The sequence below is a fragment of the Xenopus laevis genome, chromosome 5S (assembly GCF_017654675.1).
Source record: "Xenopus laevis strain J_2021 chromosome 5S, Xenopus_laevis_v10.1, whole genome shotgun sequence".
In the NCBI taxonomy this organism is placed as follows: Eukaryota; Metazoa; Chordata; class Amphibia; order Anura; family Pipidae; genus Xenopus; species Xenopus laevis.
The window spans coordinates 139767119-139784978 of record NC_054380.1 but is presented as its reverse complement, the minus strand read 5'-3'; the positions used below and the strand labels follow the sequence as shown (position 1 = coordinate 139784978).

General features: G+C 41.5%; 1 protein-coding gene across 1 annotated transcript in view; it reads left to right on the top strand.

Moving 5' to 3' along the window:
• The first annotated feature begins 258 nt into the window (after positions 1 to 258).
• LOC108718307 overlaps positions 259 to 17860 on the top strand; it is a 58667-nt gene continuing 41065 nt past the window's right edge. The window contains exon 1 of the mRNA XM_018266046.2: positions 259 to 630. The gene's annotated coding sequence lies outside the window, so the exon portion shown is untranslated. The remainder of the gene's footprint in view (positions 631 to 17860) is intronic.

Here is a 17860-nt window from a genome sequence, read left to right as displayed (position 1 = left end):
GAAAGATTTAGGACTTCAACAACATTAACATTTGGCCCTTTTCCAGTAACCTGCCAAAAACCTTGTGTATGAACTCATCCCCCAGATGTTTCCTTGCCCAGCTCCTGGCTGATATTGCTTTATATAAACGGGGGGGGGGGGGGATAGAGCGGCTCGGTGTGCCCCCTCATTACATCCTTTTATTATTGTTTAGCTTTGCTCCAGGCTCCTTCCTCCCAGGTGCCCCCCCCATATGTCAGTGTCTCTTTAACTGCACGTTTCATCTGTCACTCATTAGCATTCCACACATGTTAAGTACACTTAGAAAAATAAGTCCCATGTAGAGAAGAAAGAGGCACCATTCAGCCATTCATTTCTCTCCGGTGCAGCCGGCCAGCTGGAGCTCACAGACAAGTTTAGCTCCAGCCAAGCTCTCGCTCACACGTCTCTCTCTCTCTCCATAGTCCCAGGAATAAAAATCTCATCATGATCAAAAATATGGAAATGGCTGATTAAATGCAGACGCTTTGGGACGGCCGCTCTCTAAAGTTCCTGTTATCTGCCCTTTGATGTAATGTGCCAAGAGCTGGATCCTGTACCGGGACCTGGAACCTGTGACTTGTAAATTCTTCCAAGTCGGAGAAAAGAGAGGTAGGTAATATATAATGTGAACCCAAAGTTGTGTCCCATTATCCTCAGCAACGACATCTGGGTCTGGCATCACATGGAACTCTAAAGGCTCAGAATTGTGAAATGCCAACTAGAAACATAAGGGCAGCCCTGTGTGTGTGCCAAGGAAAATGTGTTCCTAAATGATCATTTTTAACAGATGAAGGGACAATAAAATAAAATAACATTTAATGTTAATGCATTAATTTGCACTGATCAATGAAGAATATTCAAGCCATACTCTGTAATACAAAATTATGGTGTATTTGCAGTGTAACAGTTTATGGGATTCCACATTATGTCACACACGTGGGACAGAATGTTCTGTTATACAGATAGCTAGAATCTCAGCTGCCATAAAGCAGGACAGGACTGCTGCTTACAATGGGGATCAGATAGGATCTGTGCAGCCACTGGGACAGAATGTTCTGTTATACAGATAGCTAGAATCTCAGCTGCCATAAAGCAGGACAGGACTGCTGCTTACAATGGGGATCAGATAGGATCTGTGCAGCCACTGGGACAGAATGTTCTGTTATACAGATAGCTAGAATATCAGCTGCCATAAAGCAGGACAGGACTGCTGCTTACAATGGGGATCAGATAGGATCTGTGCAGCCACTGGGACAGAATGTTCTGTTATACAGATAGCTAGAATCTCAGCTGCCATAAAGCAGGACAGGACTGCTGCTATTTCTGTATTTTGCATGCTGCTGCTGTGTAATCTAAACTTTCTTGACTCAGTTTTGTTGACATTCAATGTGAAAAGGATTGGGGGAAGTGGGTGGTTAAGTTCGCTGTGATTTGGTTTGATGTGGAAGTGTTGGAGTATGAAAAATTGGGGTTGTAATTTATAGGGGTCATTTATGTATTCAGCCTTAACTGTGGGTGCAATAAAATGGGCACAATAGAGGGTGCGTAATGATGTGATTAATTATAATAAATATAATAAATTAAGAGACTTTGGCCCAAACACACTCCCGCACTACTACCACTTGGCTGTGAATGTGTCTATTCTGCTGTTTCTGATGAATTGTGGGTAACTTCACCTGTCGACAGTGGGGAACCCTAGAGCAACTGCCACCCTGGACCCTGCGCTAGCTCCGCTGTTCCCATAGTGTCAATAGGCAAATAAGACCATGTCACCCTCCTCCCTTGTTGCTCGCGGTCGAAAAATAAAATTGGAGGGGCCTGATGTGCATTCTCTTTCCACTCTGCTGCTTGCGCCCCCCCTCAGGCCCGTGGTCCAGGCCCACCAGCGACCCAGGGGTCGGCTTTCTCTATAGTTACACAGTGTATGGGATATAAACGCAGTTTTGTACAATTGCTCCAAAAATTAAGTAACCCCCCCCACTCTGAAAATGCTCGACGCACCTGATTCATAAACACAATTGCATGGCAAATAGCAATCTACGTACAGCAGAGACAGTCACATGACTGCGTGGGAATTTCACCGCAAGAGCAAAATGCAACGACTTCTAAAATAAAAAAAACAAAAGTATTTCTGCAAATGGCCAAACCTTCAGCTAAAGTCGTGTGAGAACCAATGCTATTAAATCCCGTCCCTCAGGCCCCTATAACCAGCATGTGCTTTAAAGTTTTATTATGGCTTTAGGGGCCCCTGCTCTCACATCTCTTGCCTGTCCCAGGCTCTCCTTTGCTTTCAGCCTAAATATGACTTTTTTATTAGAATATATTATTTCCCCCCTGTATTTAGCTGAAGCATTGATAATATGGAGCTGAGCTCTTCCCTACAGATGCTTTGCTCCCAGCCCCTGGCTCTAATATTTATCTGGATCTCCCTGTGTTTCATTGCCGGGAGCAAGAAGTCGCCTGTCGGTAACATCCACTCGTCAGCCTGTTATATGGACTGGCTGAGATTTAAAGTCAAACTAGAAATATAAAATAACGGTATGGGACCTGTTATCCAGAACACTCTGGACCTGGGGTTTTCTGAATAACGAATCTCTCTGTAATTTGGATCTTCTTACCTTAAGTCTACTAGAAAATCATATAAACATGAAATAAACCCAATAGGCTGGTTTTGCCTCCAATAAGGATTAATTATATCTTAGTTGGGATCAAGTACAAGCGACTGTTTTATTATTACACTGAAAAAGGAAATCATTTTAAACAATTTGGTTTATTTGATTATAATAAAGTCTAATGGAGACGGCCTTTCCGTAATTCAGAGCTTTCTGGTTAACGGATCACATACCCGTACCAGGCAATTCCTATTTTTTTCATTAATTGCTCTCGGGTTAAGGTCAGTGACTTGCTATTTCTGCATTTGTTTAAAACAGGATTTCCACATTTAGAAAACCATAAATTCCACACATGTGAGACGTAACAGTTGATTATAGAATGAGCGGACTGTGTAGTTAGCATTAATTACTATCGGGAACACAACACTTTGGTTTTGAGCTCAATTCTAAACGGGGGGTCTTCCAGATAACAGATCTTTCTGTAATTTGGATCTTCATACCTTAAGTCTACTAGAAAATCATATAAACATGAAATAAACCCAATAGGCTGGTTTTGCTTCCAATAAGGATTAATTATATCTTAGTTGGGATCAAGTACAAGCGACTGTTTTATTATTACACAGAAAAAGGAAATAGTTTGTTGAAATTGGGATTATTTGATTTTGGGGTCTATGGGAGACGGCCTTTCATAATTCAGAGCTTTCTGGATAACGGATTCAGTGCCTGTATTTTAAATCAGCTAGTGATTTATAGTTAAAGAAGTAAACTTTTACAACCAACATTAATGGGAATTAGACCATTTGCTAATTGGCTTTTATTTTTATTTTAAATTTTTTTTGCAAAATGACAGACTGGGGGGGATGGAAAGGCGAAAGGGTTAATGAGAGACAAATATGCTTTCTTATTGATTGACGTCACTGACCCGGGCAACCAAGTAGCAAACTGTGTCCAGGTCTATGGGACTGACCCACTGCCAAACCTCTGATTCAAAGCATTGACTTTATATTTGGGATCAAGTTATAGCTTCTCTTCCCCATACTTGCCTTGTAGACCCAGAACTAAAGGCAGGAGATGGGATTAAAATATCCATATTCCTCTCTTAATTGGTCAGCCCTGGATTGAACTCACTTACAGAACATCCCCTATTTTTGGTGTAGAGAAAGAGACTTGGCAGTGGTTCATTGGTTAGCATAGGGAACTTGCATTTAGAATTGATCCATTTTGAAAGGCATTTTTATTGGTTCCTCCCTCTATATCCTAGGGTGTTATCTGTAGGCGATAGGGACCTTAGATGGTGAGCTCCCCTGGGAAAGAGAAGTTGTGTTGGATTGGGACTGACGTGGAATTAGTATTGCCTTTTTTTTGCTGTTTTATCTGATAATTAGTGATGAGTGAATCTGTCTGCAGATAAATTAGCGAAATGCATTGTCAATGGTCGTTTTTAAGCCTAACAATTTTTTTCTCATCACTGCGCATAATGACTTGGAGTGAGTGTAGGACTAGAGACACAACAATGCCCTGGGATACCTTCTCACACTTCCCTTTCCCATTTTCAGGAACCAGGCCAGGAGCCTAAAGAATCACAGTTTATTTAAACACAATATAAATATACACAGCGTCTCCCAGGACCTGCCGGATAAAGCTTCAAATAGTTCAGGCAGGGCTTTAAAACTGTCGGAAATGCAGACAATGGGCCAAATGTTTAAAAAGGCTGAAAGAGTCAAATAAATGTGGTGTTCCATCTGTACTTTAAACACTAGGTTTAATCCTGTGCTTCAGGGAGGCAAGATAACCATTAATTTAGAATATAAACACTGAAAATCTCTGTAGTGTCTCATGGGAACTGGCCTGTATATGTGTATAGTAAGGATTTTACACTTCCATAACCCTTCTCATTCACACACCCACACATGCTGTGCTGCAGGACAGTGACACTCATTGATTTAGGGGACCCAACAAGCAAAGCTGCACCCCCAAACCAAATTAGTATTATGTAGTTTTACAGGTGGTCAACAAAGTGTCTCAATGTCCTTTCTCTACTGCAATCTATATAGCATACTGCTGCTTCTTCTGGGCATGCTGGGAAAATATAAATGCTGTAGGTTCCCAATATATATTTTCAAATATCTCCTACCCTCTGCTTAGGGGAACTTAGTTTCTTCAACTTGGTCCAGTGTGTTCCTAGTACTTTGCTACAAAGTGGATGGTCAGTTTTCTTGCTTCCATGGCAAAGGGTACAGGTTGGACCTTGGTTTAACTTGAATATTCCAATATAGCGTACAGTATCTAGTGTTTTTCTTGAAAATGTTTCACCACTCATATGAGTGGCTTCTTCATTTCCTCTGAAGTTGTAGGGAATTCCCCGGCATTTAAACCCTTGAGGGTAGTAAAGTCATAGACATCCAATCACAATGGTCCAAAGATGAAAAATACATTTATTACAACAAATAAATATTACAAAAAACATAAAGGCCCCATAAGTGTAGGCCCTACGCGTTTTGAACCTTGAGGTCTTCATCAGGGGCAAAATTATAAAAAAAAACAAAAAAAGGCAGAAAGATTGTAATGTCTGTTGAGGTTTTATACCTTCATAAATCTGCACTGATGTGTCGGTCATGTCAGGAGCTTGGGCGTCTGACGTCACTTCCTGCCAACATGTGTTTACAGGCAGAAGAAATCCCCCACGATTTGGAACGCATATGTGTTTCAACAACCAGAAGTTTCGTCCTGGATGGAGCGCAATTGCATTTCAGTTTGTGCATACAATGTCTATGTATAACTGAGCGAGTCTATGCTCACGTATAATTTTTCTTATCCTGAATTGCACCATAGGGATAAATTATCAGGAGATATCCAGTAGCCCATCCCAAATATAAGGGTATCCATCGGTGCATATATATATATATATATATATATATATATATATATATATACAGGTGCAGGGTGGGACAGTACTCCAAGGATTTGAAGACAAGGATATAATGTCAAGAAAGTGAGCAGGTTTATTCAATCCGACGTTTCAGTTCCACACAGGAACTTTCTTCAGGGAAATACAGAACACAGTGCACAGTGCAGGGTTTAAAACAGCATAATGGCGCCAAGTCTGGTTGCTAGGCAACCGTATGTAACATGAAACATGCTGAGCTTAGTGAAAAACTAACTGGTGTAAAACATGGTGGTTTAAAACAACAGTACAGACCTCCTCGCTGGGTATAAGGCAGAAACAGAGAGTAGGGAGTAGTATAAGCGTAAATGAATGTACACAGAGCTAGGGGGCGTGTCCAGACGCCCAGGCAGTGATCAGTGGAGGTGGGGGCCCCTTGTGGCCAATCAGGAGACAGTGGGGCGGAGCGGAGTGTTCGGCCCGAAGGGAACACCCACAGGTAGTGACAACAGTCATTCCCTGGCAACCGCAGGCCGGAATTTGCATAGCAGGTACTCGGGTGTGTAGCAGCATGACAGTAACACACTCAAATGAGTGCGAATACTCTCAGGTCTGCGCATCACTCCCCACCTACATCCTGGCACCGGAACTTTATTCTGCTAAAGCAGCCGCACCACCTTCCTGTGTGCCCACGTACTGAAAACCTTGTGTCGCTCATGTGTAAGGAGCCAAACCTTCCGCTCCTTCGCCCGATACTCCCATAGGTCTGTACCTAAGCCCAAAAAGCGAGTCATGGATCTGACTGGGATTAAAAGCAACAAAGTTGCAACACTTAGCTGTGCCATGTATCCAGCTAGATTAGGTGGAAAAGGTTACTACAATATAAGGAGGGAAAAGACAACAGATGGATAATAACAAAAAGGGAAATGTTGCAAACGTAAAAGGGACATGACAAAGTCCAATGCATCGGATGTTCTAGATAAAACATCCAAGTGGCAATAGTTCATTAAGGCCACGTGGGGCCACAGTATCCAATGTGTAAATCCATCTGGATTCCTTCCTCAATAATGCTTGGTCCCGGTTGCCCCCCCTGGGCAAGGGTGGTTGGTAGTCAATGGCCATACATCTGAAAGTGGGCAAAGTGTGTCCCTCGGCTAGAAAATGTCTAGCCACCGGTTGAAGAGCCTTGCCTTCTTTGAGTGCTTTGCTAATAGATGAACGGTGGTTGGCTATGCGCTCCTTCAGAGTCATGGTGGTTTTACCAATATAATACAGGCCACAAGGGCACGTTATGAGGTACACGATGTAAGTTGAGCAACACCCGAGTCTACTCCGGATTTTGAACCTCTTCCCCGTATGTGGGTGAGGGAAGTCAGGTCCTGCATCTCTACTATATATATATATATATATATATATATATATATATATATATATATATATATATATAGATATATATATATATATATAGATATATATATATATATATATATATATATATATATAGATATATATATATATACACATATATATATATTTTTACTGTATAAATCTCATTATTCTGCACAATAGACAAAAGGTGCAATGTAATACGTTATTATTTTATATGTAGGTATGGCGTCATTAGTTTCAAGTGGTATCCACATCCAGAAACGGATACCCAAAGTAGACAATTAGATCCATAAGAATGAAGGGACATCAGAGGTAGTCAAATGGCTAAGGTCCTAAATGTATAAAGAAAAAAAAAAGGGGTGGGAACGAATTTATTAATAAAAAATAACTGTGAAAAAGAAAAGTAAATCCACAAACCTTATGATAGATGAGAAGTCTGATGATTTATGCAATCACAATGGTTCCATTGAACTTTAGTAAGGTGTTGGCTAAACTCACAGATGAGTGAAAGTGGGATCCAGTCACAATGGTACCATGATTCTCATTGAGTTAGGTGTTAATCTTTCAATGTAACAAACAATCACAGACACCCACCTTTGTTCAGGGATGGATTTTCCACGTTGACATAAATGGCCTCTTTCACACCTTTCATTCCATTGGTCCTTTCTATCCAAAATGTGCAAATTGATGTCCTCAAAGGAGTTTCCCTTTTCCTTGAGAGACTGCTGAGTCTAGTCCTGAGGAGGTAACCCTTCTATGTTGGGCCATTCTCTTACAAAGCAGTTGTTTTGTCTCCCCAATGTCGAGATCGGAGCACTCTTTACTACACTGGACAACGAAGATACTTTGCTCTATATGTGCTTTGATGTTGGGTCTTTAGGGTGCACCAACTTCTGTCTTATGGTGTTGCTGGGTTTGAAATATACATAAATGTGATCTTTCTTAAAGATTCTCCTAAGTTTTTCTGATGTTCCAGACACATATGGGATAACTGTTGTTTCAGCTGCTGTGCTCCTCTCGTTGATCCAACGCCTTACTGAAGTTCAATGGAACCGTTATGATTGGATGTCTGTAACTTTACTACCCTCTAGGATTTAAATGCTGGTATATTCCCTATCACTTCAGTTGAACTAAAGAAGCCACTCGGATGAGTGGTGAAATGTTTTCAAGAAAGACTCTAAATGTCTAGTTGCCTTTTACTTAATTCTACTAGATATAGTAAATAATGACCTGGATAAATTAATGGCCAATATGGTAATTAACCCAAGCATGCACCACAATCCCATATAAAATGGTTATTCATAGAGAGTCCCCACGCACTCAAATACCTAACCCACTTTTGGGTAAATTCAACTTTCTGGTGACTACGTGGTGGGATGATCCTAGAAAATTAAGTCTTATGGTTTCAGAATGTCATGACCCAAATTTTCCCTGAGACTGCCTCAACCATAGAGAGCACCTGTCCCAAAACATTCCACACAATCTTCCCTTCAATATCCCTTTCAGTACAACTGCATTGCAGCTATACAATAAGGCAGCAGAGCTCCACGGTCCTGTGTGCTGCCCATGTGGACTGATAAATGCAGTTGATTTTGGCAAGAACACCAATACACAGTTGTGTGCTTTTATCTTCCATAGTTGGTGGTCTCAGCCAGTATCTGGTTTCTTGGATTGTGACTCAACCTAAGTCTAAAATAAATGTTGACAGACCTCTGTGATCACAAAAATGTCACCCATTTCCCAAGATGAATTTGTAATTCAGATTATAAAACAAGAGCTTGTGTTTGATATAATGATATTAACACTTGAACTATTCTTATTATGCAGGGAAACGCTACCATATTTAAAAGGGTTGCACCCAATGATTTGTAAGAGTGTGGCCAACTTTGAAGTTAACTTGGATAGCACAAACCTCTAACTGATAAGAGCATCAAAGTTACAGACCAACCAATCAGAGCAGTGAAATGTTCTGGGCTGGACCAATCTCTAACCAGTTGTATCCCTTTAGAACGAGGGTCCCCATGTTTTTTTGTTTTTTTAATTTTGAGCAACATTCAGATGTAAAAATAGTTTGGAAGCAACACAAACATATTCCAGGGTGGTACAAAATAAGGGCTGTGATTGGCCATTTGGTAGCCCCTATGTGGACTAGCTGCTACAGGAAGGTTCTATTTGATAGGATACAGTTGAAGCCACTGGGAGCAACATCCAAGGGGTTGGTGAGCAACGTGTTGCACATGAGCCACTGGTTGGGGATCACTGCTGTATTAAAACATTAAATGGAATAATGAAATTAGCAGTTTGTTTCAGTACTTATTTTAGCATGATATCAGATTCAGACGGGCTCCTGTTTCTATGAAGTAATGGAGCTGTCTGCTGAGGTGATTCAGGATCTGAGCCTGCTCTGATTTTCTAATTTCTAAGAAAGTGTCCAAATTGGAACAAATTGGCTGTATCACATGTTTTATAAAAAAGGAAAGTGCAGGTTGGCTGGATGGTTGCTACACATGGCCGGTGATTGGAGCCAGAATCCGTTCAGACAAGGCTTTGATGCCAGATTTCTGTTCTGCATATGAAATCGGTTGATTCGCAGAGTCGTTCTGAATATTTATTCACAGCTCACTATCTGCATGACTCAATACTCCGGTGTGCCGCCACTGATGGTTTGCAGGTCTGTGTCACATCAGAACGTTCCTCTGGCAGAGCAATCAAAGACCCTTTCTGTAAAGCGCCACTTTGTGCAGAAACCTCCAGAGCGGTGTTAGCAGTTCAGTAGCACAACAGAATGTAGCCCGCAGCACAACAGAATGTAGCCTGCAGCTTTAAAGCTCAGCTAAATTCCTTCTTGGACCCAATGTGTGTACTTTTTATTATTTACAGAGAGGCAATGAGTGTGGTACTTCCCTTGCAGAAGGATCAAACTTTATCTAGACACTTTTTAAACTCTTGAATTTGAAATCAATCTTTATCATACTGTCACGGCCGATACCAGAACAAATGCCAAGCACCCTGGTCTCGGCTCGGCTTCACCAGTAGTGTGACTACCGTTGGGCTTCGGGAGGAGCCCTCCGCTTACTTGGGTGCCACCTGGACTTAACGAGGGGTGCAAGGCGAGATGTTCTGGCTGGCGAAGGGGCACGGCTGTTAGCAAAGTCTTTTTGGGCCGAAGGTGACAAAGTTCTATCACAGGCAAGGGGCTGAACACAGAATGGCCCTTAAATAGATTCAAATTTCGCGCCAAACGTGCGCCAAAAACGTGCTGGCGCAAATGCGCCAGCGTGCCTGTGCCTTTAAGAGGCACGCCGCGCGCGCCTTAGAATCCAAGGTGGCGCCGGCTCACGGACCATGCGGCAGGCGTCCCCGCCGATGGCGCGGCGGGCGACCCCGCCGATGGCGCGGCGGGCGACCCCGCCGATGGCGCGGCGGGCGACCCCGTCGCACAGGTAACGCCATACCCTTCACACAGGTAACGCCATACCCTTCACACAGGTAACGCCATACCCTTCACACAGGTAACGCCATACCCTTCACACATACCTTCTCTAATGAAATGAGCACTGGGCTAGATTGTATTAGGGTGTGCCATGTGATGCCAAAGCAAAGTCTGCTCCATGTTTCTCATACATGTGCTGTTTTCATATCTCCATCTCTACATATATGCAGTCCTTACTACCCCAGGCTGGCTTCCTCAATTACACCTGTAATTTGGTTACAGCATAATACTGAAGCTCTTTTATATCCCCTTGCCCCTTCGCTCACCCACCCAGATCACTTACCCCTGGGTATCACCCTGGTGCCCACTAACTACTTTTGAGACCTTTTCTATTTTTGATATGTACTTATTATGTAAGCTTATGGTACTATTGCCATGTTGGGGTGAAGGACTGCCTGTCTGTCACTGCTGCAGTGAGCAATTACACATGTTAGCCTGACACTTGCACCCTGACACTTGTTTCATGTGTCCACTGAGTCTTGAAACCAAGGATCCTGGAGTGTCTCTGTGGTGGCACCCTGTGGCCAAAGAGAATGTGACTGGTATAGACCTCTTGGGGGGGGACTAAAAGGTTTGAGCTGCAAGGACCCATTTAATGCTTCCTCCAAGGTATTTTTCCCCGCAATGAATTAAATTTTGCTATTTTGTCCCTTTCACATTCGGCACCTTGATTAGAATATCCAACATCCTCAGTCCATTTAAACATTGAGCACACTCCCAATTCATTTTTCAAATACTTACTTTTCCTTGTTCTTGAGAGACATTTCCATACCATTATTATGCTGGTAAAGGCACTATAAAGATGTCACCATATAAAACAATGAAAATATGTTTATGAAAAAGGCAAAGAATGGCATTTCATGACACACTTAGTATTAACTCAGCTCATTATTTGAAGGTACATTAGTGGTGCAAAACAATGTGAGCCAACCCGACCCTCTCCTTTGTATTCTTGAAACTTTCATAATCCATTTCCTTATATTGCCTCTAACTCTGGGTGTAAGGTATGTTGGCCCTAAGCTGGCCATAGATGCAAAGTTTTGATCGTACGAATATCCGTTTCGTACGACTTTCGGGCTGTGTGTGGAGTGTCCTGAGTGCTACAGATAATATCTCTGCATGTATTGCCGATCTCAGTGGGAGACTGTCACCAGCTTTTGTTGGACAAAACTTTCGTACGATTGCTGTCAGGGGCAGAACATTGTCTGATCTTTTCTACTTTATTTGATCTGAATGGTTACTGGCAGGTCTGGTGATGGCACCGAACGTCCGATATGATGGTAAATATGTACGTCTATGGCCAGCTTTAATCTTTAACCACCTCCATGTTCCCTTTATTCTCCCCAAGACACTCTGTCTCTAGAGCCTCTCCATGCAGTTTCCAGAAGTCTCATCTAGACTCCCCTCTTATGCTGGGTGAGTTCCAGTCTCAATAATCTGAAGGTAGCTGATCACCACCTTCACCCAAGCTCTCATGCTTGTAATAAAGGCCCATAAGGATTCTCTGCCATGCAGCCAACATGGCCAAACACCATTACAACCACTGATTGGTAGAAATGCAGCAGCCAATACAACACAATTTTGAATGGTATATTTCTGGCCTATGAAGTGTATGGACAGTCTCTATTCACAGAACACTAGAGATGCTGCTATTTAGCTTATAATATCACTTTTATACTTTGTTAAAGATGGTTTGTAGGTGGAGGAATGACCAATTCTGAGCCTATGAATTCTGCTACATGCCCCATTATTGTAAAGGATAGAAAATTTTATTTTTAGTGCTGTTATGTTCAGTTCTAGTATTTTCTCTTCTGGTTCAGGAGTGGGGCCCCAGGGTTCCTAGGGGAGTATAAGAACCACATGAGGGAATTTGTAAGTGCCTGGGTCACTCTATATACACACAATGTGACCTGCCATAAAATGCCCAAATGAGCTCACAAGCAGACTGCCTATTTGCAAACACTTAGAAGTTCTTTATGAGAATATTTACTTACTGGGCAACTGTGACGGCTTGTTAAAGAAAGAAAAACAGACTGAAGGAGGAATTTAGAACCACAAGTGTGTCCCAACCCTCTGTGTGTGTGTCTGACCTCAAACAAAAACAAAGTGATTATGCTTTCTGATATAGAGTAGAACTGAGCAACCTCTGTGTGACTAATACTTGGCTGGCTATGGAAAAAGGGGCTCTTGCTTCAGCAACTGGCCATGAATTGGACAACCCTGCCCTAGAGGATTCATGTTGCTTAGGCTCAAGTAACTATTTTTGTTAAGGTTTAATGATACTATATAGAATTTTGATTGGTGATATAATGAGAACATATAGAACTTTGATTGGTGATGATCTTTTTGAGATGTTAAACTGGAGTAAGGTAATGGCAGAGCTGGTCTTCAGAAATGTGAAAAGTCTTTTGTTGTTGGGCGATTGGGTGCAGATCTCAGATTCCCTTAGCTATATTCATATTTGGGCATAAATCTATTGTCCAGGTTAAGATCACCTTGTCGGGTATTGAATTGAGAAAATGGGCCGCACTTCTCCAAAATTAAAATCAGTCCTTTGTTTCTGGTATACAACCCTTAACCATTGGCTCATTAGGGGTTTTTATTTGTAAAATGTGCCAGGCTTTGTTTATTAAAAACATGGGTGGCTGCTGTGATACCAAATGGATGCTTTTAATTCTGGAGGAGTGTGTCCTTTTTTTCTTTTGTTGGTGCTGCAGAGTTTGACCTCCGCTTTGGATTGGCCTGCACTCTATCCTGGTTCCTTCACTGGTTACGCACAAGAGCGACGGAGTCTGTGCGGGTATTTTCCTTTATTTTATTTATACAGTGGTCAGCAATGCCCTGCTAGTGGGAGATTCATTTGACACAGTTGATATTGGATCTACGGGAAGACCTGTGCAGCTGTAGCCCTGTAGTTGGGCATTTCACACACAGCAGCAGGTACGATCACATTGTGTGACTTGCAGGAAAATTATCCCCTTTACTATGTGCTTCTACCAGCAGCGTGGGATACCCTGACTTGTGTAAATGTGGGTGCAGGGTTTACATCTTGCTTGCCGGCAGTGCTGTATTTACTAGTTCAGCTGGAACCTGCCTGAGGACAAGTTGTGGAGGTCAGCCCGACCCACAGGCTTCAGGCCGCCCACACATCACTAGTTTGAATGGATCTCATCAGTTTTGGGATCTAACTTTTTTTTTTTGCGCTCAAATCTCTGTGGAAGTAACATGAATTTTTTGTCAAGCTGATTTAATTTTTTTTTTAGTGGTGGTTCGCCCTTAAGTTATCATTTAGTTTGTTATAGAATGTCCTATTCCTGGCAACTTTGCAGTTGGCGTTCATTATTTATTTGCCTTGCTATTCTTCTACCTCTTAGAGCTTTCAAATAGGGGTCGCTGACCCTGGCTGCAAAAAACCATTGCTCTGTGAGGCGACAATTTTATTATTACTTTTTATTTCTTATCTTTCTATACAGTTCCCTCTCCTATTCATATTCCAGTTTATCATGTTTACCTGGTTGCTAAGGTAAACAACATCCTAGCAACCAAATAGCTGCTGAAATAGGTCAGAATGAGCCTGGGGAAGTGGTATATGACACCTATAATCTTTATAATCTTCCTCTATATAACACTGCTCCAGTCTGGAACCGATTATTGATTACAGAGCAGATTTCCTTGGGATTAAACTGTAGAGTTGAACCCATTAATATCCGACTGGTTCTGCCAGTAATGGACAAGTGCATCTTTATTTGTCCAGGGGCATCCAGTCCACTCGGCTGTTATGGGACAGTTATGGTGATAGTGGCCATCCTGATCTGTGCTTTTTGGCTTCATTTTTATTCATTTGTTTTATACAAAACTGCTTTTTTATTTGGGCAAATAAAATCTGGTGGCATCTGTAATCCCATAATGAGCCGACTTCCGAGTGTTGTTACAATAGAGACTTGCTGAAGGTTTATTCCCGGTATCTAATTATCTTTAAAAAGGGAATATTAAATGCTGTTGAGGTAGAAGCAGAATTTTAAACACAGACTTCGTTTGTTTTAAGAAACCAAATCATTACATCAAATCTGCATGCTAATGGAAAGCTAGTGGCACTTTTGAATTTAACTTCTTTCGTAAACTATTTTATTGCTTAAAGTGACACCATCATTTATGTAAAGTTTCTGGTATACTAGCATGTTAAAGGCGGTGAACTTTTTATCTGGACTAAAACAGTTATATGTAATGCTAATATGAATATCCTTCTCAATAATAATGGTTTCCGTAGTTTTTATACAACAGAATTTCTATAGTAATTCCCCAGATGGTAAAAAAATGGGCCTAGTAATGGCAACACCCAGAGGTAGTACTCACAAGTGAACTTGTCCCCAACACTAGCAGATCGGCACTCTGGTGTATTATGCCAATAATCTTTATTCTTATAGAGACCCTATACTGACAGTTGTGTACTATCCCCGCTGGTCTCCATGTTGGAGCCTGTGACTGCTTTACTAACTACCCAACCACCCACCCCAGCAACTGAGGTCCAAAAAGGCACCTAACACCTCTGGCCAGTCACAGCACTACTAGGTAAAACGTAAACTCACAATACCATGCAGCCGATTCTTCTTGTATTGTGAATTATACTGTTGAAGGAAAAGTAAACATTTAAAGGACAAGGAAAGTTAAACTAAAGAAGTAGCTAGAAATATTATACATGATGTTTTGTGCTTCTGTACCAGCCCAAGGCAACCACAGCCCTTGATCCAAAGATGCCCCAGTAGCTCCCCATCTTCTTTTCTGCTGATTCACTGCACATGCTCTGTGCTGCTGTCACTTACTGAGCTTACGGATCCAATCACAATATACAAATACAGTATAAAATTCCATATACAAGGCTGATTAGCCATCAGAATCATTAGCAGCATATAAACCAGTGCATCAGATTAAATGAGATGTAACCTTACTTTTTGATAATACCATTTCCAAAGACCCAAGCTTAGCTTCTCAACAGCAGCCCAGGTCCCACTGAGCATGTGCAGTGCCACTGACCCACACAAGATGCAAAACAAGATCCAAAATGGCAAGCTGCTGGGGGCAGATTTGAAAGCCTGAATGATTATTTTTATAGGGCTGCTGAACCTCAGGGCCGGTAGTAGCCTAGAATTTGTAGTCATATTCTTTGATGCTCTCATGTACAGTCTAATATACTGTATGAACATATTTTCTGATATGCAAACGTCCAAGTCCAACTAGTTCTGTTCAGTAAAGGATAAGTAAACCTTAAAAAGAAGTGAATGTAAAATTGATGAGGGGGCTATTCTATTCTAAGGAGAAAGAAAGAGGCTGATGTTCTTCTGCTTATGAAAAAAATGAGAAACCTCACATCTTTCCATAATTAGAAGCTTTTTGGATAAAGGGTTTCAGGAAAACGAATCCCATACCTGTACTAACAGTTTTTTCGGACAGAAAGTAAGGCTAGCGAAAGTTCGCTATGAATTGCTCGCGCTGACGAATTTTTGCTGGCGACACTTCCCAGCGTTCGTCTGCCGAGACGTAACTTTGCATTGTCATGAATAGGTGCATGCGCTGCGAATTAACGTATGATGAAGTTGCACCAAGTGTGGCGGAGCCTTCCAAGGTGAAAATTTGCCCTTTAGTAAATTTCTATAGAAAAGAAAAAGAATTGACCTAAGCAATAGTTCAATTCTTTTTCTTTTCTACATTGGTTTAATTATTTGAAATTGCACACCATGGGTTGTTTTCTATTTGTTGGTAGGTGCTCCCCAATACTCCTTACTTATTGATTTATAACTTTAGTAAATTTCCCCTAATGTCCTTAATATATTGATAATGGGTTTGGTGGAGAGGACCTCTTGTCTTTATCTGTATGGTTGAGACTCACAAGCTTTAATGCAAAATCACTGCTTCCCATACAGGTACAAGCATTTAGCAGCAGGCAGGAGAATGGCACATGGCCCCATGTAGAGACCTTGTATCTTCAGCCGACTGTGCCCCGATCTCCATTGAGTGATTGAGTAACAGGCCGGCTCCAGGATATAAAGTAGTTCCAGTTAGAGGAGCAGGTGCTCAACTCTCTGTGCCAAAAACACTAAGAGCGGAGAGAGATTCCTGTTGGCTCGGAGGCATTGTTCCAGCCGCATGGTATTGGCAGTGCAGCTACGGAATTCAGTGGGAGCTCATTAATTCTGCATTTTATATTAACAGACGTTTCCTGATGGTCGGTGCAGTTGTCAGGTCTCTGCTCCATGGAAGCGCTCCATCAGCTGCACCGTGTCCAGTTAGTAAAGCCTGTGAAAGTGCACGACTTTATCTCATTACAGTGTCCTTAAACCTCTTTTTTATCACTCCTCCAGATCCTTAAATTCTGTTTATCATTGTCCTTTTAATTGATTTTGCATTTGTTCCCTGATGATATTTAGATGGTATTTATTACACTTCTCCCGTTCACTTCCCCTTTCTCTTTATTTAGAATTCTCTATATCCCAGAGCAACATCTTCCTAGAGCCACCCTATAGGCAAGCATTTTAATTCTACATCTGCCCTAAATACTGCTGGGCCCCATGCCTGCTGCTGCTTCTGTTTCTACAGTGACCCCATGAAAAGAATTGATTTAATTTAAATGTAAAGGTTATAACCGGCATGAACAGGGATTGTTCTCCTTTAGATTAGCTTTTAGTATGATGTAGAGAGTGATATTCTGAGATAAGTTGCAGTTGGATTTAATTTTTTTATTTGTGGTTTTTGAGTTTTTTCGCTTTTTATTCAGCAGCTCTCCGGTTTGCAATTATAGCCATCTGGTTGCTAGGGTCCAAATTACCCTAGCAACCATTTACTGATTTGAATAAGAGACTGGAATGAATAGGAGAAGCCTGAATGAGTAATAAAATGCAATAATAAAAATAAATTTGCAAACAGAGGATTTGTTTTTAGATGGGGTCAGTGACCCTTGTTGGTAAGCTGGAATCAGAAGAAGAAGGCGAGTCATTAAACTGTAAAAAAAAGAAACAATGAAAGCCAATAGAAAAGTTGCTTAGAATTGTATGACATCCTAAAAGTTAACTTAAAGGTGAGCCATCCCTTTAAATTTGACTTGGGTACAGTCACTAGGTAAGTCCATTAAGTGACAACTCAATACAATATTTCCTTTACAGGCTCGACAAAAACCTTTGAATGAACGTTCATTTGTTTTTGAGGTTGAGCAAGCGGCGATTAAATGAACTTATTGATGTCGGCAGTTGTTGTGAGCGTTAATGAGGGAGAGTAAAATCAGACACAGTCACAATCTGACGTCTCCATTTGTCTCTGTTTGGAGAAGTGAGAAGATATTAGTGTCTAATAGCAGCCGTCAATACTGACCTGCACGGGCATCAATCTCATGCACAAAAATAGCCCAGGAGCTGCCTGTACACCCAGTCACATTGTTTGTTTTGTATGTATGACCACTGGGGAAAAATGGGC